Source organism: Mastomys coucha, unplaced genomic scaffold, assembly GCF_008632895.1.
Source record: "Mastomys coucha isolate ucsf_1 unplaced genomic scaffold, UCSF_Mcou_1 pScaffold5, whole genome shotgun sequence".
In the NCBI taxonomy this organism is placed as follows: Eukaryota; Metazoa; Chordata; class Mammalia; order Rodentia; family Muridae; genus Mastomys; species Mastomys coucha.
Window position 1 is genome coordinate 109368094 of NW_022196911.1, and position 22254 is coordinate 109390347.

The window sequence follows — 22254 nt, forward strand, 5'->3', positions numbered from 1 at the left end:
CTCTCTCTCCCTCCCTCTCTCTCCCTCTCTCTCTCTCTCTCCCTCTCTCTCTAACTGCTAATCTTGCTGTTAGCATTCCATCCTTTGCTATCCTGCTTGTACCCTTGGCCATTCCCAAAGCAGGGAGAACAGGGAGATGGTAAAACCAGGGGTCCTGAGCAGGAATGGGACTTACTGATTCCCCACTGTAAGTGACAAAGCTCAGCTACTGATAAAAAGCATTACTCTAAATTGGCCAAGGCTAACCTCAACACTGAACTTGAACTGTATTGACTACTGAAATGCACAGGGTTTTTGTTTGTTTGTTTCTTTGTTTGTTTTTATGTCCCCCCCCCTTTTGGCATGCTGGGGATCGAAGCTGCCTGCATGCTAAGTAGGCACCCCAGCCCTTAGCCCAGACTCCTGTTGGATAGCCTGCTCTTGCACGATTCCCTTGAGCCTAGCTTCTACCTCCAGTGCTCTCTTCCCCACTAGAAAACCACAGCCTTCAGAGCTAGGGTGAGCCAACTCAAATGGAAATGGTGTCCACAAGGCTATGCTGCTTGCTCTGTCTGCTTCCAGCCCCACATGGCCTTGTGGCATCTGTGCCACAATGACAAGAGAAGTTGGGCCTCTGCACTCTTTGTTCATGATGGGGCCACTTCTCCCCTAGACTGCAGCTGGGCTCTCAGAGGCAAGGCCAGGCAGGAGTTCACAGAACAGGCCACCCACACTGCACATCAGGGCTGCTGGACTGTCCCCAGGGCCAGAGGCACGCTGGCTCTTAGCCCTGACTCGGAAGACTCCACCATATGGCTTCCCTGGGGATGAAGAAGACAGGAAAGAGTGTGATCCAGGGGCAAGAAACAGCCATGCTACTTCTGGGTGCTTGAGACCTTATGGAGCAGAGGGCACATGGCTGGTTACCCTTGGCCCTAGCATGCCTGAGAGAAAGAGGAGGGCATCAGCTAAACAGAGTGAGTGGCAGATGAGATGGGCCTCCCTGTTTGGCTCTTCTGTCTCTCCAGCCTCCAGACGTACATCAAGGGCAGAATCTGAACTTCAAACTCCATGAAGCTTGGGTGACATCACAATCCTCCAATGAAAAACCAAACTGGGTTTTCATGCTTGCAGCTTGACAAAACAGAGGAAAACAGAACCTCTCCTCTCCCCTCCCTCTCTTTGCCACCCCCCACCCTCCCCTTAAAAGTCCAGGCAGGAAACGCCACAGCTCTGTCTTCTCTGTCCTCTTGGAATTATCTGGGTTCTCCCGACAGCTTTCCCTCCTTCTTCGGTCCCTGTGGGGCAGGACTGTGGTGGGCAAGTTGGGTGAGGCATGAGGGAGGAGGAGGAAAGGGTTGCAGAGACATGATTTGGCAAGGCTGCCAAGAACAGAGCCCAGATGCCTCGTCTGGAAAGCAACCTTCCCAGGTTGCCTGGCATGCTGGGACTCGTTGGCAAGCAGAGCTCTGGCTGGCAGAAGAGGGTGGACAGGGGAACCAGAATTCAAAGGGGCAGCTGAAGGAGGGGACCAAAGGAGGGAGGCCCAGGAGGGAGGAGGGGGAGGTTTCAGTGAATCACATAAATTAGAGACAGAAAGGATGTCGGGCCACCTTCATTTCCTTCCTCTCCTAATAGGAATTATCTCATTAGCCCCAAGCTTCCTAGAGGGGAACTTTAAATGATTCCTGTAATGGGGATTTCAATCTGGGGCAGCCCCCTCCAATCAATCTCACTCCTAGGAGAGCTGGGAATGCTCTTAAAGGGACAGCACACACACACACACACACACAAAATAAAGATGTGCTTCAAAGAACAGGCTTTATACTCTCCAGGTACCCACCATTCACCCTCCATGCCCACTGGTGGACTTTATAGTGTGGACACAGTTTCGAATATATGGTGCTCAACTTGACGAGTTCTAGCTACCCCTGCAAAATGAAGCAAGACAGCCATGTCCCGACCCCTGGAACTTCCAAGTGGTACCTTACACAGCAAAGGGACGTGGAAGGTTGAGTTGAGTGAAAGGTTTTGAGATGTGCTTTTATCCTGGATGATGCACATAGGTCCCAGATGCCATCTTAAGTACCCTTGTAGGAGGACAGGCGGAGGGAGATCTGACTACAGAGAGTGACCACAGAAACAGAAGACTGGGCGGTGTAACTACAAGCCACAAAATGCTGGCCATCACTAGATGCTGCAAACAGTTCTCTATCTCCCATGAGAGAGAGAGAGAGCAGTCCTGTCCTTAACCAGGAACACGATTTTAGCTTTCAAGGCCCTACTTCCTGAGCCCCTTCATCTCCACCTACCCAGCCCTGCTCTCTCACAGCGCCCGCCCGTACTGCGCTGAGGAACACGACCCGGGGGGCTTCTTCACGAAATACCAAGTCTACCACTGAGCCACACCCCTAGTCCCAGAGGTCTCATTTCAGACTGCTGGCCTCCCTAATTTTAAGAGATTTCGTTTGAAACCACCGAGTATATGTGGGATATGCGACATCAGCCCAGAAAATTAATCCAGTTAAGGAAATGTCCTCACAGCAAGCATGTGTGTTCACCATCTTATCCCAAAGCAAAGCAAATGAGTACATGTCAGGAACATCAAAGAACAAAAAGGACAGCTCTGTTACGGTCCTAAGATGAAATATTAACCACAAGAATCTTACATGTCTACGGACAAGAGCCGGACATAGTAGTGCAGAGCATGGCTTTCGTATAGCTGCTTCTGCTATTGTGTGTCACAAGCTTGTCTGAAGGGTGGGATGCCAGTTAAGGATGGTTGGATTCCTCTCTCTGAGCACAGGAACAGGGATAGGATGGGGATTTAGGAGAGAGAGGTCTAACAGAGCCACAGCATACCTATGTCTAGCCTGCTAAAACAAACTACCACGAACTGGTGGCTTGAAATCCTCTGACAGTCCTCAGGGTCAGAAATCTAAAGTCAAGGTCTCAACGGAGTGGGTTCTAGATGCTCCAAAGGGGACCAACACCTTTCTCCCTAGTTCCCCGGGCGGTCCCTGGCTCTCCTCAGCATCCAGATGCTTATGTCTTTGCCTCCACCTCTCTGCAACCTGCATCTTCTGCCCTCTTCTAAGGACTGGCCACTGGAGATGGGGGTCACCCAAAATGCAGGATGAGCTCACCTCAACTCTCTGCATCAGCATAGACTCCATTTCCAAATAGGATCATGTCTGAGGTCCAAGGTAGATGTGAGTTTTAAGAATACATTGTTGTGTTTTGGGGAGGGATGGGTGCACACGTGTGAGAGGTCAGAGAGGGGCTTGCAGGAGCTGGTTGTCTTCTCCCATCGTGTGGGCTCTGGGCACAGAACTCAGATAAGCAGGCCTGGGGGGCAAGTGCCTTTACCCATTGAACTATCTGCCGGCGTACACTCTGGAGTTTGCACGGGGTAGTGCTCAAACACTAGAGCTGGCCTACAGCTCTGATCTCCATCCAGCTCCCTATTGAGTTTTCTGTAGAACCCAGGGCCTTGTGCGTGCTGGACAAGGGCTCCAGCACTAAGCTACATGTCCAGAGCCCCCCTGTTTTCCTCAGTCAACCTGGAGTTGGCAACCTGAGTGTGTAGCCTTAGGAATGACAAAACTCCTCCATCATCAAACTGTTCAAGTGGAAGGCACCTCTCAGGGAAGACTTTAGGAATGCCATGGTCTGGGTGGGAGATGCAAGTGGCCAAAATCTGATGTTATGAGAGCAAGGATTGTACCCAAGCTACTTCACACAAAGAGAGCACTACCGTGATGACTGTTCCCTACAAGGAGTGCTCCCTGCAAGGGGTGCTCCCTGCAAGGGGTGCTCCCTACAATGAGTGCTCCCTATAAAGAATGCTCCCTATAAAGAGTGCTCCCTATAAAGAGTGCTCCCTATAAAGAATGCTCCCTACAAATAGTGCTCTCTTCCATGCCAGTTCTCTCCCTTCAACAGTCGTGTAGGCCCCTGCATAGTAAAACAAACTAGGAAAAGGAAAATGTTGAGGATTTGACTTTTCCCTACATTCGATGGTTACTTACAGAGCACTTCCTAGGCACGCCAGGGATACAATCTGATGCTCCTAGGTGGCTCTGTCTCCCTCGATGGTGAGAAGGGGACACACTGGGTCAGTTACCAGGACAGGGGCACCCTATGATGATGCAGCCTAAGAGAGGGACATGATGACACTGATCTTCATGTGACATCTAAAGGGTCTCTTAGGGAGCGGACCGCTCATGGATGGGAACCCTGGGATCTATTTCTCCCACTGCCCAGTCCCTGAAAAAAGGAAAGAGAGGATCCAATGGCAGGCTGGCTGCTCCAGCCGAGGCTCAGACAAATCACACCCACCTGACTTATGAGCTGTGGGAGGTAAAGAAGCCCTTAAGCCCCAGGTGGGTGCCTGCAAAGCTACCCTCCCAGGGAGCCCAGACCTCAGGCCTTGCTAAATTGACTGCTAATCACCGTAAGCACCCTGGTTGTGCATCCTCCATCTGGGTGGCCCTTAGCCACTCCCAAGCCTTGTCACAGGCTGGGTGATCTCAGCAGGCCTCACACACACCCTGCCAATAGGCAGGACAGGTCTTACCATTCCCACTTTACAGATGTGGAAGCCCTGGCCGTGAGCAAGTAAGCAAAGCAGTCCATGGGTTTCTCGTGGCTGGTGGCCACCCAGAAGCATGGACCTGGTTCCTGGTCCAGTGCTCGTCTGGTGGGCTAACGACATCTATGAGTTCTGGAGGGCTTTGCAGTGGTAGCCACAAAAACTGGGATACATCTCTTCACTCTGGACCCAGGGCTTCCTTTATGGACCTTACAGAGTCTGAGTAGCTAAAAGTGCCCTGCCAGGCTTCCTCCTCCTGGCTGGCAATATGGTCTTGGAGAGCAAGACCCTGGCACCGACAGGCATGGCTCGTGCCCAGGCTGGGCCTCCCCTCAAAGTGGCCGGGCAGGTCATTTGGAATCTGAGGGGAGAAGCCACTGCACTCTGTACTTTTCCAGGCATAGAGAAAGGAGGGATTAGGCAGAGCTGATCTCAACTCCTAGCTCAACTTTCCATTGACGCTTTCCCCAGGGCAAGGCCTGCTCTCTGTCTGCCCTCCTCCAAGCCAAGTTTCTTAGGATATAGACTGAAGACTCCAGCACAAGACCAACATTTCCTTCTTTTGGAGCTACACCATGCCTGACCCTTAGCAATGGGTAGCTAGGTTGGAGACCTGTGGGTGGGGCATTTAGGTTGATAGATACAGTCCAGGTCTCCTAAAACCTTTCCCCAGGCGGGACTGAGTTCTGGAGTCAGAATTCTAGAGTTTGGCACCTGCCTGGCACAATGAGGCTGGGCCAGGCCTTGCACAGCTGACCCTGGGAAGGCCAGATCCTGGCACCTGATCTCACCGTGGGCCTAAAACAAGAGGCTGTGGCCCTCGTCCTCAGCATGTTCCTTTGTGGCCTCTGTACCTTGAGAGATGCTATACACCTGAGGGCTTGTCTGCATTTGGGGACTAGGTGGAGAGGAGCCCCAAGAACGTGAGGGTGACTGTCTGCAAGCTGCCTCTAGCCTCTGTGTTCTGTTCCCATGACGCCCTCTCCGCCAGCGTTAATAACTAACCACGTCCCAGACAGGTGCTGGCGGCCTGGCCTTAGGAGTTCTTGCTCAGGGTTGGAAGTGACTCATTTCCCTTTTTTATAGTCTGCTAGCTGACTGAGTCACCCCAGGCCGACCCTTTCTCACAAGCTCGCACTCTGGCCGACTCACATGCATGGCTGTATCTTAGTCCTGCCTCCTTCTAGGTCAGCTGGGACCCGTGGGGCTGACCCTTGTGGTCCCCATTTGTAAACAGCTATCTGGATCCCCCTTCCCACCTTGCTCCCTCAACTGGGACAATGCCCTAATGTTTCAAGGAGCCCCGGGAACTGTCTCAGAAACACAGGGCCTGCCTAACTGGTAGGTGCCATGCCTGAGACCCAAGGAGGTTGCTCTCATATTTGACCTTTACTCTAAAGAGCGCTTCCAGGTCCCCTTTACCCTCTGCTTGAACTAAGGACAGAAATGGGGGTTTGGCGTGCGGCTCAGTCAGTAAAGTGCTTGCATTTCAAGCAAAAGCCAGGCCTAGCATTGGTCCATGTAATCCCAGAGATGTAGATCAGGAGTGGGGATGGGGGATCCCTGGAGCTCACAGGTCAGCTAGCCTGAACTACAACTGAAGTTCCAGACCAACGAAAGAGACTGACTTTGGCGAAAATGGTAGAAAGCAAACAAAACGGAAAGGGTAACGGCAAGGTGTCTTAGTGGGTAAAGGCCTTGTGACCGAGCCTAATGAGGTAAACTCAGTGTCCGCTCAATCCTCAGGACCCATGTGGCAGGAGGAGAGAACTATCTCCCACAAGTTGTCCTCTGATTTCCGCGTGTGTGCGTGCGTGCGTGTGTGTGTGTGTGTGTGTGTGTGTATACACAAAAACAAAAAATAAAAAGGTACTCCCACACACACACATAACAAATACAGAAGACTACAAATGTAAAGATCCAGAACTGATGAGCTGATAGACAAGACACAACCCAACCATGATGCAAATACGTCCATTTTATTGCTCATGAAAAAAGCCAGGCTGACAGGAAGCAAACCGAGTCCTGAACCTGAGCAGGGATCCTACAGTGTGTCAGGTGAGCACTGAGCCCATAGTGTCAGGTGCTCGTTAGGTGAGTCTGCTGTAAACCTCTGAGAGAAACCACAAATAAAGGCCTCCCGAGGGGAGAGAAGCACATGCTTTCCCAGGCAATCCTTTCCACGTGTTCCTATGTGGTTTTATTTAATTTTTTTCATACGATATATTTTAATCATGTCTTTCCCTTCCCCTGACCCCTACCAGATCCTCCTGGATCCCTACCCACTCAACTGCCAGCTCTTTCTCTCTTTTTCCTGAGCAAAACCAGAGATGAAGGGGATGAAATAAAAATAAAAATAAAAAAGACAGGCACAATTTTAAATTGCCACCACACATCCTTCAAATAGTAAGGGGATCTGCTCTTTCTCTTATCCCTCAAGACTTCCTCTTGTGCTGTCTGCTTTGTAGGGCAAACGGGTCGCCCTCAGGTGGGACGGTGACCCAGGCAGCTGTGGGCAGACAATGAGAACAAATGAAATGATTCCTTCGCTCAGAGGTGAAACTCAAGCCTGAGAGGAGCTAGCTGGACCGTGTACTAGGTCATCGCGCCGCCTTGCCAGCACAGCCTTGCTTGGCCTTTTGGGTAAACTCCACTCATTCTGCCCTCTCAGTACCCGCACTGCACTCCAGGGCTCTGAGTTACTTCCCCTATCTCCCAGGTGTCTCTGCCAAGTTCACCCCAGGGATCAGGCTCAGCCAGCTGCAGCCAACTGCAGCTGGCTGTCTCACGGAGCACCCTGGACTTCCCACGCAGCCTTTTGAAATGCATCTGCTACTGCTGTGGCTTCTGCTTGACCTCCCCGGGCTGAGAGGGCCTTCCGCCCGTCCTCACACGTCTTGCACACAGCTTCTGAGACAACACTCGGCCTAACTGTTGCCATCACACTGAGGGTCTACATGCCAGGAGGTGAGAGGCTAAAAGGATCCACCCCTAGTGTTGGCTCCGGTACCCAGTGAATCACTAGCCCTGACCTGTGACCATGATGTCCCAAGGAAGAGTGGGAGGCCTAGAAAAGAAGCTTGATGCAGGGACACCAACCACAGTGACTCACAGTTGGATCCCATGGGCAAGTTCCATCTGCACTAGTCCCTGGCTGAGCTCATCCCCGCACGGACAGAGCCTGCTCCCTGCTTTCCCCCTCTCAGCCCAGTAGAGGTTGTCATCTGCATGGTGGCTTCCCCCCAACACACACACACACACATGACAGATGCAGCTGAGGAAAGGGCATGTCCTCCCAGGGCGTCAGATTGTTTTCCATCTCGGTTGCAGCAGCCCTTCCTCCTTCCTGCTGACACCACACAGGAGCCTGGAGGCCTAAGAGGCAGTGATGTCACAGCTCTTTGGAAGGAAGTAGGCAGAGCCCCAGCAGTCTAATCCTGTAAGATTACAGAGGCAGCAGGGCAAGGTGCTGGGTGGGGAGGTATCCTCAGGAGTTGTCCAGAAACACACCTGGCCTTGGCCTTGGCAGGAACACACAGGCAAAGATTCCTGTCTCCTCCAAGCATTTTCAACAGAGCACTCGTGTTTCGAAGGCTTTGGCTGGATCTGCAACTAGCTCTTTCACACACACAGAAACACACACCTGTACACACGCGCACATGCACGCACACACGCACACACACACACATACAAATGCACACATACGCACACACACGCACACGCACATACACATGCACAAAAGTAGTTCCCTGAGAATTCTGTACATTGTGCTTTGATGATATTCACTTCCTCTCCAACTTCTCCCAGGTCTACACCCCTGTCCTACCCACCTAGCTCTCTAACCTCGCTTTTCTCCTTTTGTCTCCTCCTCTTCCTCCTCCTCTTCCTCCTCCTCCTCCTCCTCCTCCTCCTCCTCCTTCTCCTCCTCCTCTTCCTTTTCTTCCTCTTCCTCTTCTTCTTCCTCCTCCTCCTCCTTGTTTTTGTTTTGTTTGATTGGTTGTTTTGTTTTTAAAGATTTATTTATTTATTTATTTTATGTGAGTACATTGCTGTCTTCAGACACACCAGAAGAGGGCATCAGATCCCATTACAGATGGCTGTGAGCCACCATGTGGTTGCTGGGAATTGAACTCAGGACCAATGGACACAATGCATCATTCACTGCCTTACAGGCTCAGCTTCCATGTCACGCACAGACACAGGACACTGGCTAGCAACCACCAAGGTCAGACGCACACAGACACGTTCTCAAGAATGACCCTCTGCATCCGATGTGAACTGGGACACTCAGCCTGCCTCTCCTTGCTGGCTGTTGTGGTGTGATGACTAACCCCATTCATCACTACAGCTGTCAAGCTGCAGGTTCTCAGGGGGAAGGAGCAAGGTGAGAGGAAGACATGGGGCTCCAAGACAAGGGGCAGCCCTGAGAGATGCGAGGAGCCCACACAGGAGCACCCTCAGCATTGTTAGCTGCTCTGTGACCTGATAGTGTCCCTCTAGCACCTACCCAGGCTGGAACACGTTCAGAACAAGAGACAGTGGGTATTTATTCGCTCTCCTCTTATTCATGTTCCCGTTTCCTTTGCTGACAGGCCTGCTGGTGTGTGGGGAGAGTGGGGTGAACTTCTTATTAAGCTCAGACCCCAATGCTAGAGGTGACTCTACATTCAGCAGCTGTGGAAGCTCCTGAGATCTGACCAAGGCTTTTCAGCTCACGGGCATCATTGCTGTCAGTCTGTTTATGACAGGATCACAGGAGGGAGATAGACGGATTCTACACCACCATCAACACCCCTCCCAGTTAGAATCTCTCTTCCCAGCCACCTGCTCTCCCAGGCTTCTAGACCAGTCCCCCAGCACAGGAGCCTTGGGAGGGAAAGTCAAATCCTAGCAGTCACTCAAAACCTCACCAGGGCAGCTCCGCTCCCTCCAGGCTCACCCTGGTCTGGTATTTTTGTGCAGCAGCCCTCCCTCACCGAGATCCTACCACATCCGCTCTGGGTATCAAATCCACCTTCCCTGAGCTCCTGCTTTGATCCTTTGCTGTCACTGTTCCCTCTGTCCCAAGGGCTTTCCCCAAAAGCATACAGGCCCCTCCTCCACCCCCTGCTTCAAGTCTCCATCTCTCCCTTTAATGAACCTGCCCTCACCCGCTCCTCCTGACTGCACTGGGCCGCATCTGCAGTACCATCCGCCGCTTGTGCAGTATTTTGTTACTTTCCTAGTTTACTGTATATCACCTGCGCTCTCCCTATGAGAAGGGGGGCTGCACGAAAACGGGATCAAGCCTGTTTTTGTTCATTCCTCCGACTAGGGTAGTCTCGATGATGGTAGACATCAGTGAGTATCTGCTAAACAGATGAACGGAGAACAGAATTGCAGACACTCTGGCCCAGAGAGAAGGCTGCATCTTATGGGATACTCTGGCACTGGTTGAGGAGGAAGTCTGAAGGCTGATAAAAGGCAAGAGTGCTGTTTTCAGAAAGGCAGTACCCACAGTTTGCCTGGAAATCCCCATCAAGTCACTAATTAACTATCCCTGGCCCCAATATGCACACAGCCCTCCAGTTACCAAGCCCAGACAGCACCTAAAAAAGAAAAAAAATTCAACAACAGTCATTCAGTCCAAGGGCAGCTTCCCATCAGGGAGCCCAGTCATCCAGCCACCTCTCTGTGTTCCATAGATCCCCAGATGAGAAGTGAAGACAGGGGAAGTTTAGAAACAGGACACACAGACCTAGGAACAAGATGCCCTTCCACACCTACCACCTAGAGCCCAGTGAGGATTCAGAGGCAGCATTGTGGAGGGCATCGTGAAGGGCCAGGTGAAGGAGCAGCCACCTCATGGGCCATGTGTGGTTATGAGCTTTATGAAGAGGATGGCCACCAAGGATGCAGCGGGAAAGGATGTGGGGATGCAGAGAGCAGAAAGGATTTTGTCTTGTGATTGAGATGCAAAGCAGGGGGACTAGGAAATGATGGGGCACGAGATGGTACGTCCAAGGAGACGTGGATGCTGGGACGATAAAAGGAGAGTTACAATGGCTTTCTTAAAGGCATTTCTTAAAGCGAGCATGGAAGACTGGGTTTAAGCAAGGGCTCAGGAAAGATGCAAACAGGATTATTCTAGGAGACTAAAACCCCCAGGCCGGAGTACATCATGGGTACCCCAGTGGGCTCTTTGAGGGCCAAAGGCAGAGGGGTATCTGGGAGGAGAGAGGAGAAGGCCTGGGGACATGGTCTGTGGTGTCGTCAGGACTCTGCACACTAGTAGACCTTGGCTTTGTCCCATTTCATTCGATTCCTGGTCTCCCAAAAAGCAGGGCTTAACATCACCATCTTACAGAGGAAATTGGAGTTTAAAACTTTATTCACCATCAAATCCATAACTGTCAAGACTGAAGCAAGAAAAAGGAAAGTACTGCCAGTTGTCAAATGTCGCATCTGTCCCAGGAACCAGGCAAAGTGTTACTCTGTACTCCTCTCATGGCCTGTCCGGTTCCAGCCCCACTCCTACCTCCAGCGCCCCATTTCCACCTCCAGCGCCCCATTTCCCAGGTGCTGTAGAAGATGCAGGGATGATCTGGTATCTCTAGGCAAACATGCCCATATTCTGAGCTTCCCACTCAGGATTTATGGCCAGACTTACTGTAACTACGGAGGATGGAGGACTGTAGACAGCTATGGGCAAAGCCAGCTCTTGGATAAAGGGAGCAGCTGTGTGTTCTACATCCAGCATTATTAGGACCAGACTTAGGTCGGCAGCTTTCCAGAAAACTCTGAGATCCTGTTTAATCCTGTGGGTAGTCTCTGCACTCCTGAAGGGCAGCAGGTGTGATGCACCTGTTGCCTACCTCCTGTGTGCACAGGCCTGGAGTCACCTGCCTGGTGCTTCTCCCCATGTTCTGCAAGGCTTGTCCCTGCAGTGAACTCTGTGAAGGATAGGTAGCAAGAACGTGTTTGCGAGGGGACCCTGAGCCATACAGAACAGCAACAATACAGACCTGGCTTTGAGTCCTGATTTTGTCCCCAAACCCACACCATCATCAGCTGGCCTTTGGGCCTACGGAGACCTATCTGTTAGAGCTACGGACGGTGTGAGCAATTTTATTGACCTGGGCGACAATCGAGAGAGCATGGAGAATAACCTCACTGTATTTCGAACTGCCTAAACCCATCCAACAGCAAAGTGCAAGGCCCGCTGCCCGCTGCCTGCCTGCCTGCTGCCTGCTGCCTGCCTGCCTGCTGCCTGCTGCCTCTGCTCTGGCTAGACACAAGGAGGTGTTAGGGATGCATCTACAAAGGAACATAGCTCCACTCCTGAAAGCAAAACAAACAAGAGGGACATAGCTGTTCTGAGACATCCATGCACAACTTACCTTTCTCTTGCCCCTGTTCCATGCAGGCAGAAGCTCTGGTTTCACCTAGAACAATAAAGTGAGGGTTAATCTTGAAGCAGGGCGATCCTGAACATACCATCATCAGGTTCACCATGCAGTGGGGGTAAATTCTGAATGTTAGACCTTTTAGGAACATAGGAGCTTTCGGGTTACAGTTACCACTCATTCACTCATTAATTCATTCATTCATTCATAAAGCAGGCTTTCACTATGTTGCCAAGACTGGCCTTGAATTCACACACCTTGCACCTCAACTTCCCAAGTGCCAAGATTATAAACACGAGCCACCTCATCTGGCTGATGGTTGCTAATCATTCTCGACTATGCGAAGAAACCTAAGAGTTCAGGAGAAATCTACTCAACTGGTTTGTGACAAATTCAAAACCACTATCAAAGAAATATATGGCCTAAAAACAGTAAACTAAACCTAGAATTAACTTAAATACAACTAAGTGCAAATGATCTTTTTTCAAGGTATTAGCGATTGACCTTGATAGCAAAATAACGGATGCTGAACACTGAGCTGTCCCAGTTTAAGTGGGACCTTTCATATATGCACATATGTGTATTCATGTGTGTCCATTCATATGTGCATATTTCATGTTGTATGCAGTTGCACATCTATGTGTTTATGTAAGTATACATTTTATATGTTACATGCAGTTATCTACCCCTACTCCTAACTCCCAGCTTTTGTTAAAATACAGATCTGAGGGGTTAAACTCAAGTCCCCATGCTTTCAAAGCAAGCATTACACCCAAGGAACTGGCTCCCTAGTCTTTGACTAGACTTCTTACACAAGACTTCTTATCCTATTATTTTTTATGTTGGACCTACTGTGTGTCTGAAATCATTCAACAGGAGGGCACATCTGTGCCATTGGGCTCCACACCTAGCCTCTACCACACTCTAGTAAACATGAGCTTATATACGGCTAACTGCTAGGCATTCTGCATTCCCTTGTGGGTAGCCAGCGTGTGAGTTAGTTCAGGTAATTCCTGACAAATGTGCAGGTATCAGCAGGGTTGCTGTTGTTGTTGCTGCTAAAACAGATATTTAATCTTTAAATCCGGCCTCTGTTCGGTCTAATTCAGACGTCAGGAAGAGTAGTGTTTCAAACGGGGTTTAAAGATAATAGCCCCATTCGAAGCCTCCCATCATTAGGCTCAAAGAAACCACTCTAGACCTTTAGGTTGGCAAATGAAAACAGAGCAAATACAGACAAGAGGGGAAAAGAATACAATTGGACTTGAAACAGAAAACTGGTAACCTTCAACACAAGGGAAAGAATTGTTTGGGTGGCTGAGGGCACATTCACACATCACCACTGCAGGTTCCCGAGTTCCTGAGGACAGGGCAGGGCTGGTCCTCTGTGGCCAACCCCAACAGCCATGGATCAGATGGGGGAGGGGGACCTCTTGCCCTACAGAGCCTTTCCAGTAACTGTTTACAGGGCCTGCATCCCACTGTTGCATCCATGAACTTACCCAAGGCCCAGCCTCAGGCCTCAAATACAATAAGCCCTGCATATTCAAGTTCCTGGGGATGCACGAGCGTGATGTCTTTGTGCATGTAGAGGCCAGAGATCAAACTCAGGAAACACACACCTTATTTTCTGAGACAGCATCTCTCCACAGGACTGGTGCCCGGTAATTAGGCCAAGCTTGTTCGGTCGATAAGCTTTCGGGAATCTGCCTGTCTCTGCCTTCCCAGAACTGGGTTTATAAATGCTTTGATATAGATGGGTGATGGTCCTGGGCATTGAACTCCCTTATCACTTGAGTTATCGTCTCAGCCTCCTGCAGTAGGTTCCTGACCACGGGCAGAGCAAACTGACCATTTGCACCCAGAGAAGATGCATTATACTTATAACCTCCTTGGTCAACTGACAGAAATAGAAAACTTATTCTCAGGAAGTGAACAGAACTGCGGGCTACCTTGCATCTAGAATAGATTCCCCACTCCTGCTTTCTGCAAAGTGACCCCACCCACATCCAACCAGTCTCAGTTTATTATTAGGTAGAAAAATCCCTAGATGAATAGGGACAGTTTCAGTTTTGTCCCTCCCTCTGGCAAAGAGCTGAATTCATTCTAATGTGAGGCAATTTATAGTCCTCACCCCGTGAAGTCTCGCTTCAGCCAATTTAATTGGGGAGGGGAGAGAGTGGGTGAGAACCCTGAGCTGGATTCTTCTTGAGGTTACATGGTTAGAGAGTGTCCTGGAGAGAGGAATGGTCCCCATTCCCATTACCCTGGCTTCTGTAAAATCATACTGAGAAATAAAGCCAGTGGTCCTGCCCAGTCTCCTGTGAGGCCTGGACATGGGGTTGAAACCTCCTACAATGTCTTTAATGATTCTGAGGAGTTGCTAAAGGGAATTCATGGTGCATCGGTAGTAACCTGAGAATCTACATTTAAAATTGTATCTCGTGTGTCTGTCTGTGCCTGTGTGTGTATGTGTGTGTGTAAGAGAGAGAGGGGGAGGAAAAGGGAGAGGGAGAGGGAGAGGGAGAGGGAGAGGGAGAGGGAGAGGGAGAGAGAGAGAGAGAGAGAGAGAGAGAGAGAGAGAGCAGGTACATGTGTGCCATGATGTATGTGCCAAAGCTTGCTTACAGAGGTTGAAGAACAATTTTAAGCATCAGTCCTTACTTCCTACCTTGCTTGAGACAGAGTCTCCTATTGCCACCTTCTATGGACACCAAGCTAGCTGACCCACAAGCTTTCAAGAATTCTCCACCCACAGTAGAGTGCTGGATTTCAGAGGCCTGCATTACTGTTTTAATATAGGTTCAGGGAATTTAAACACAAGTCCTCATGTGTGTGTGACAAGTACTTTACCCACTGGGCAATCTCCCTAACCTAGAATCTCCATTGTTAATGTGTTCCCGGGAAAACCCAAGGCTGGAGTCCTTGGTACATAGAGAATAAGTAGCTTGAGCTCAAAGACACCCCCTTACACCTTCCCATCCTCCCAGGAACACAGGCAAGCCACCCACAGCCTCTCTTCAGCTCCCCTTCTGGGGACTGTGGGGTATAAGGTATGCAGAAAGTTTTGGCTCACAGCCCAAGAGACCCATCTCTAGGCAGCTATGAATCTCAAGAGATCTCTGCATTCCACTGAACATTCGCTTCACTATGTTCTCGGAAGTGACATGGCCCCCAGATCCTTCCAGAGGCAGAAAGACAGAGACAGACAGAGTCAGAGACAGAGGGAGAAGGAGACAGAGACAGAGACAGAGGGAGAGACAGAGGAAGGGAAGGAGAGAGAGAAAGAGAGAGAAGTGGAAAGAGAAAGAGAAAGAGCATGCCTAACTGCCCAGGGAGACTGGCTACCCCTGGCCCAGGGCTGGAATGCACCCTAGGAGCTCCACTGAGCCTTGCATACACCTCCTTCTATGCCAGCATGGTCCTCCTGCCCTGTGGAAGACAATGGACAGGGTCTGGATGGAACACCTTCAGAAGCAGCCCAAAGAGCAGCTTACACCTGATCACATCTCATCAGGCCTCTCTTCTGCCAGCAGCACCTTGCAATTTCAACCCTCATCAGTTCCCTCACGATCCCTTCATATACCTGAACCAAGTCTCACATGAACGTGATTTGTTTTATTATAATAAATAAGAAATATACCATTGGAGCGACTTCTATAAAACTGGTCAAGAAACCCACTGAAGGCTGTGGCACTGGGTCCCATTTCCAGGACCTTCCCCAAGGCCAACACATCCACCAGGACACAGTTACATTTATGGGCCTACAGAAATGCTGTCATGTCTTCCAACAGCAGAGCAAGTGATGGTCATAGTAATGATAGTCACAGTAATGCCTAGGTAACGGGTCCAGCCTGGGTACTAATCATGCTTAGACAACTGTAGCCATAAAAGTTTAATATTAATGTTTGTATGGTGGAAGGGAACTATGAAATCATAAAAGCATGACTATCACAGTCTGGTGCTGAAATATTCTGCTTCTTCACACTCTCCAGCCTCAGCAGGCTTTGCTGAGACACCCTGTTGAATGTCTCACTGTTGCTTCATTGAGAGATCTTTCTGGAAGATGCTCACTCCAGCCAGGAACCTGGCCCCTATGGTGGCCTTGCATAGAGTTAACATCCCTCCTGTGGTTCCATTTAAAGCTTCCCTGTTTTATCATGGGCAGGTACCCACCCCCCCCCCGAGGGTGGGCTTTGAACCCTGCAGGGTCTATCTGATCACAGAGACCATCATAGCTTCCACCCCCACCTGTAGGTAAGATGCTCAGGCCTGGCAGGGGGAACTTCCGAAGTCCAAACATAGGCAGGCACTCAGCCCCCGCAGCAAAACACCAAGTCTACATCACACACAGGCCTATAAAAGATAATTATACAATCTCATCTGGCAAATTAGTGTTCGGAACTCTCTAATTCTCACAATGAATCCGAGGGTTGGATCGGCAGGAAGAATTAACCTGAATCTTTATTGGGATTCGCCCCTGGGTCAGGATTAGGGTTCATTTCTCTCTTTTATTTTCTTACTGAGGGACAGTAGAAAGGCCTCCTCTCTTGCCCGCCCTCCTGGCCAGGCCTGGCTTTCAGATGAGCCAGCTGCCTAGAGATCTTTCCCACCACCTGCCCAAGGCAGACACACTCAAGTACAGCGGCAAGCCAAGGGAAGCAGTAATGCAAAAATGGATGCTCTTTCCCAACAAAGATGTGGAATTTTTCACAGGGGAGAAACACTGGGGCATCCCAAAGAAAGGAACGGATTAGTATACACTAACATAACCCAAGATCAGCAAATGAATTGACCTTCCCAGGTAGCCCTTTATGCCCCCACTTATTCCGATTAGCTCTGGAAAGTCTATTCGAAGAGCACATACGTGCACACATTTCTCTAGACACCACTGCCACCACCACCACAGGGTAGGTCATTAATAGGAGTTTGTACCCAGGTTCTTATTATATAGCTAAATTACCCAGGAATTAGTACCCAGATGTGGGGGTATGTTGAGCCCAATGGGTGGTTATCCTTCATCTTACAAAATACCAAAACAAGTGTGTGTGTGTGTGTGTGTGTGTGTGTGTGTGTGTGTGTGTGTGTGTTTCTGGGGGGTCCCTCGTAGGAAAGATAATTTCCTAGTCAAACTCTTCAGCCAATCCAGATACGACGTGTCCAGAGCTTCAAAGGCAAGACCTTGGTCAATGAGAAAGAATTCACACCTACACTCTTATCAGGCTGTCTGTGCAAGATTGTTAGAACACTAAGATTGTGGTGTATGCAGGCCCTGAGGTAATTCTCTCTAACCTAATGCCTTCAAAGTCTACCCATGAAATTAGTTTTGTGTGCCTCTATCAGACCAGGTTGGCTAAAAGGACAGAATGCCTTCCCAGGTCTGTGTGGAGAGGGGGATGGCATTTTTACTCTTCATGCTGGTATGGGAACATAGCATGCCACTGTAAACCAGAGTTTACTGTATATAGCTAACCGCACCTACTTAAAACATACACCCATTGGTTCTGTGTGTGTGCACATGCATGTACATGTATGTGTTTGTTTCTGAGTTACAGCGATGAAAAGATGCTCTTGCATGTGCTTAGGCTGTGAGGGGTCTAGGTGGCCTGTTTGGGAGCTGTGAACAGGGAAGACTAGAATGTGCAAAGGCACTGCTAGCCAGATTTCAATCACTCTAGGGCTCAAGTCCCACAACAGCGGAGGCAAGCGTGTATTCTCTTGGAAAAAGACAATACCACCTGCTCTGACCCAGTAAGGCTGGTTCTTAGGAGGAGGGAGACCGCCGGTCAGTGACATCAGCTCATTCTAAAGTGCTGTCTGACCTCTCAGGGCCTGAGTGGAGGGCAGGCAGGTACACAAGGAGCTAAGAGAGGTAGGGAAGACACAAGGGATGCTCGACGAGAGGTCACCTCATCAATCTCGTCATACATGAGTCCTAAAGGCAAAGTCTTAACTTGAGCATTAGCTAGCTGTGCCGATTTGGTGTCACTTGGGTGTCATTATCTTAATTAAAGCATGGTGTACGAATGTTAGCGATCCCGCCCCTGTAAGCCATCCACAACCATAGCTTTCCTTTCTCTCTATCTCACTGTCTGTCTGTCTGTCTGTCTGTCTGTCTCTGTGTTTCTTTTTCTGGCAGAACTGGGGATTGAATCCAAGGCTTCACGCATACTAGGCAAAAGCTCTACCATGAAGTTACAGCCCCAGGCCCCATCTATAATTGTTACTTTGTATTCAAAGATGCGAGATAGGATCATGCTTGTTTCTCTATTGTAGTAAATTAAATATATTCAGAGTTTTCACAGATTCCCTGGCTCATAGTAAGTAACTGATAAGTGCTATCTGTTTCTATTACCATAAATGCTTCAGAAATGCACATATCATTTAAATGCTGGATGAGAAAGCCAAAGGTCCCCATGTTCGTCTCTGGGGTTAAACCCATGGGTGACTTGTTTTCTCATTTCTGTGTATCTAAAGTGCTTTGTGAAGAAAAAGATAAATCCTACTATGGTATTAAAAATAATAAAAATTAGGTATGTGTTGTTCTAAACTGGAAATATAACAGTAGTTGTACCTTTAAAAAAAAGGGGGGGGGGGATAAAATACAGCTTCCCAGATAGTTCAGAGATTGGGAGCACAGGCTGCTCTTCCAGAGAACCTGAATTCAATTCCCAGTACCCACAAGGCAGCTCACAGCTGTCTGTAACTCCAGTTCCAGGGGATCTGACACCCTCACACAGATGTACATGCAGTCAAAACGACAATGCAGATAAAATAAACAAATAAATAATTAAAATGAAAACAAAACAACAACAACTACAACAAAAAGGCATAAAATAGAAGTTGCAAGATGGCTGGACAAATAAGAAACAGTATGAAAGTCACGGTCAGGAAGCTGCACGCTTGAGTTCAGGTTTGGGTCTGACGTGAGCTATATCAAGGGCTTCCTACTGTTAGGCCTGCAGCACAACCCAGAGAGAGACAAGGAGACAGGTAGACCCCATGGGAATGCTACCTAGCACCTCAGAAGCAGCTAATACTGTGGGGACAGAGGCGGCCGTCTCTAGTGAAACAACCAGTCTATATTGGCTTGAACTGTGAGCTTGGCTATGAGTCCTAACCCAGCGAGCGAACAGCCCACAGGGTAGACCCAACCTACTTCATGGCATTTTCTAAATTCCTGTGCCGTGACAGAGTCCTGGTGATACCTGTGTTTCAATTCAGAACCTACAAGCACATACTTCCCTGTGCCTGTCACACAGCCCTGGCTGGCAGCAGAGAACATGCTCCCAGGACAGCTGCAGAGACTCCACCAGGTCTGAGATGGAGAGCCAAGGTCCTGAGTCCTCCAGGCAGGGGATGGTGGTGAGGGGGTTCCCTGGGGACTCCATCACGAGGAAGGAGGCGGGACTTTTCCTTTCTCTCCGCTTCCTCAAAGATGCCTTGAATCGCTGCTCTTAGTTTCTTCTGAGGAGGCAATCACCGCACTCTCAAGTTCACCACACCCAAATTCATCATCTAATCCTGTTCTTGACAAGGGGGGAGGGCTCCCTGTTCTCTCTCATCATAGATGGGAAGCCTCTCCTGATGATATCAAACTAATCACTGTCTCGGGCGACTTCTGCTCTTTCTTGTGATGCATCTTCTCTGCTCCCATGGCCATCCCAGTAGCGGAGGCCCATGTTAACCTCAGAAATGGGTCATTTCCATAATAATAATGTCATTTATTGATTGTTTACTATGCAAGTAACATTGTAAGTATTACTCAATTCCAATAACCATGCACTCCTTCCTTCTCCCTCCTCTTTCCTCACCACCTCCCCCTTTCTGAAAGGCTTTCACGTAGCCCAGGAAAGCCTCAAACTTATACTATATACGCTGAGGACGGCCTTGAACTCTCGATCCTCTTACTCCTACCTCCAACAGTGCTGGCATTACAGGTGTGTGCCACTAAGCCCAATGTATGAAGTATTGGGAATCAAACTCCAGTCTTCATACATACCAGGTGAGTACTCTAAAGTAGGGTGCATCCCTCTCCCCTCTTCTGCTGTGCCATTTCTTGGCTTGCTCCTTACCCTTCCATTCACTAGCTCAATTTCTCTGCTGGAAAACCCCAAGACCATTAGCACCCCAGTATCACTGCACTTGCCATTTCCTCAGTCTGAAATACTTTAACACCCAAAGGCTCTCTTCCCAGGCCATTCCTCAGAGAGGCCCTCCATGATGACCTCCCCACCCCCATTCCACAGGCCACCCAAGCAGTGTAACCTCTCATGTTCTTCACTGTACTTAGGTAAACTCAAATGACCACACATGTTGTGATGGTTTGTATATGCTTGGCCCAGGGAGTGGCACTGTTGGGAGGTATGGCCCTGTTGGAGTAGGTGTGTCACTGTGGGTGTGGGCTTCAAGACCCTCATCCTAGCTGCCTGGAAGCCAGTATTCTGCTAGCAGCCTTCAGATGAAGATGTAGAACTCTCAGCTCCTCCTGCACCATGCCTGCCTGGATGCTGCCATGTTCTTGCCTTGATGATAATGGACAGCCCCAATTAAATGTTGTCCTTATAAGACTTGCATTGGTCATGGTGTCTGTTCACAGTAGTAAAACCCTAAGACACTTGTTGCTTCGATTTTAGTTTGTGTCTTTTTGTCCCTGCAGCTGTGAGATCCCAGGCTACAAACAGCTTTACTGTTTTTTTACTCCTTCCCAGCCCTCCCCCCCCCCATCATAAAAAGCACTTGAAACTGGCCTTTCTGTGGTTGGGCATGGATGAATGAGAGTCCCAGTGAGAAGGAGCAGGCGAGTTAGCCTCAGAAGCATTCTAAGTTTGTCAGGGTTACTTGGCTGATGAGAGATATTGGCACTAGAATCCTCAGTCTCCAATACAGAGGTGTGGGTGGTGTCACTGCTGCAGCCATCCCTCACTGGGACTCCCTGACTGTCCCCTTGCCTGTTCTAGAACTTTCTGTGTAGTCTTCCCAGTGTACCTGCCCAAACCAACAGTTAGCTCCACTAAGCCCTTCTCCACTAAGCCCTGCTCAGCTTGCCATGGTACCCTACTGCCCTTCCATATACAGATCCAATGCTCCATAGACAGCAGCCCATCTGCAGCTGGTAACTCCTCTCTCTAGCCTTCTTTGTACAGCTTCCCTCTAACACAGCTTTCCGGACTGTGTACTGTGACCTATGCCGGGCCATGTGGCTAGACAGGGGTTGCCAAAGATTGGTCGTCGATCATAGATCTCTGAACATGAAATGATCGTGAATTGATCCAAAGGATCAAGCGTGGAACGGGTCTGTTCCTGACAGCGCTCACGCCTGTTGTCTCACACAGCCCATAGCTGACACATGATAGAACACCCACAAGATGCTGCCCAAAGTAGCCTGGCTTAGACTCCAGACTGCCGGATGCCATGCAAACCTGCAAAGTTTTCTTCTCTTAAGGAGACATAGTGGTTTGACCATGGAAGAAGAGGGAAGGCTTTTGTTTGTTTGTCTTCCTTTTCTTTCCTTTTTTCCTATTATCATTCCTCAGCATACAAGTACCAAATGTGTATGTCTTTGGATTGTACTATGCTGAAAATGTTTGATTTCTGAATGCACTGTTTGAGCATCATTACAGAAAAAAAAAAAACATGTGGGCTGGAGAAGTGGCTCAGCGGGTAAGAACACTGGCTACTTCGCCAGAGGGCCAGGGTTCGATTTCCAGAACCCACCTGGCAGCTCACAACGGTCTGTAACTTCAGTTCCAGAGGCTCTGACACCCTCACATAGACATACATGCAGGCAAATCACCAGTGTATGTAATATGAGAATAAAAGAGTCATTTTAAAAAAAGAAAGAAAAAAATTGTTAAATGAGTTTTGACCTGACATCAGGCCAGAACTTCCAGTAATTTTTTTTTAAATGGCCCTAAACAGACATCTGATACCTTGTACTACACCTTACAAAGGAACATTCTCAGGGCTTCTGGTTATAAAATCAAAACACCCATCAATTTGAAAAATACTGAAGGTGTCCTACACCCCATGGTATTAAGTACTCAGCCAAGACTCACTTCTTTATAAACAAGCACATCCAGATCACTACCACCTTTTTCCTCCTTTAATAAATGATAAAATTATATGTATACCAAACAATTTTAAAAACTAAATCTCTTTATGATTTACAGCCAATAAGCATTTGATTTGTATACCTATATGCCAGGAACTACACACAATTTCTCAGGTACAATGAGGCCACAGTGGAAGAACTTTAGGAAGTCCTGCTCTGTAAGCATCCTCACCCATCACTGC

At 49.1% G+C, this 22254-nt stretch overlaps 1 long non-coding RNA gene across 1 annotated transcript in view; it reads right to left on the bottom strand.

The window, feature by feature from the left end:
- Positions 1 to 22254, bottom strand: part of LOC116079215 — a 162640-nt gene that overhangs the window by 10916 nt on the left and 129470 nt on the right. Inside the window, exon 2 of the long non-coding RNA XR_004113827.1 lies at positions 11953 to 11997. This is a non-coding gene — a long non-coding RNA (uncharacterized LOC116079215). The remainder of the gene's footprint in view (positions 1 to 11952; positions 11998 to 22254) is intronic.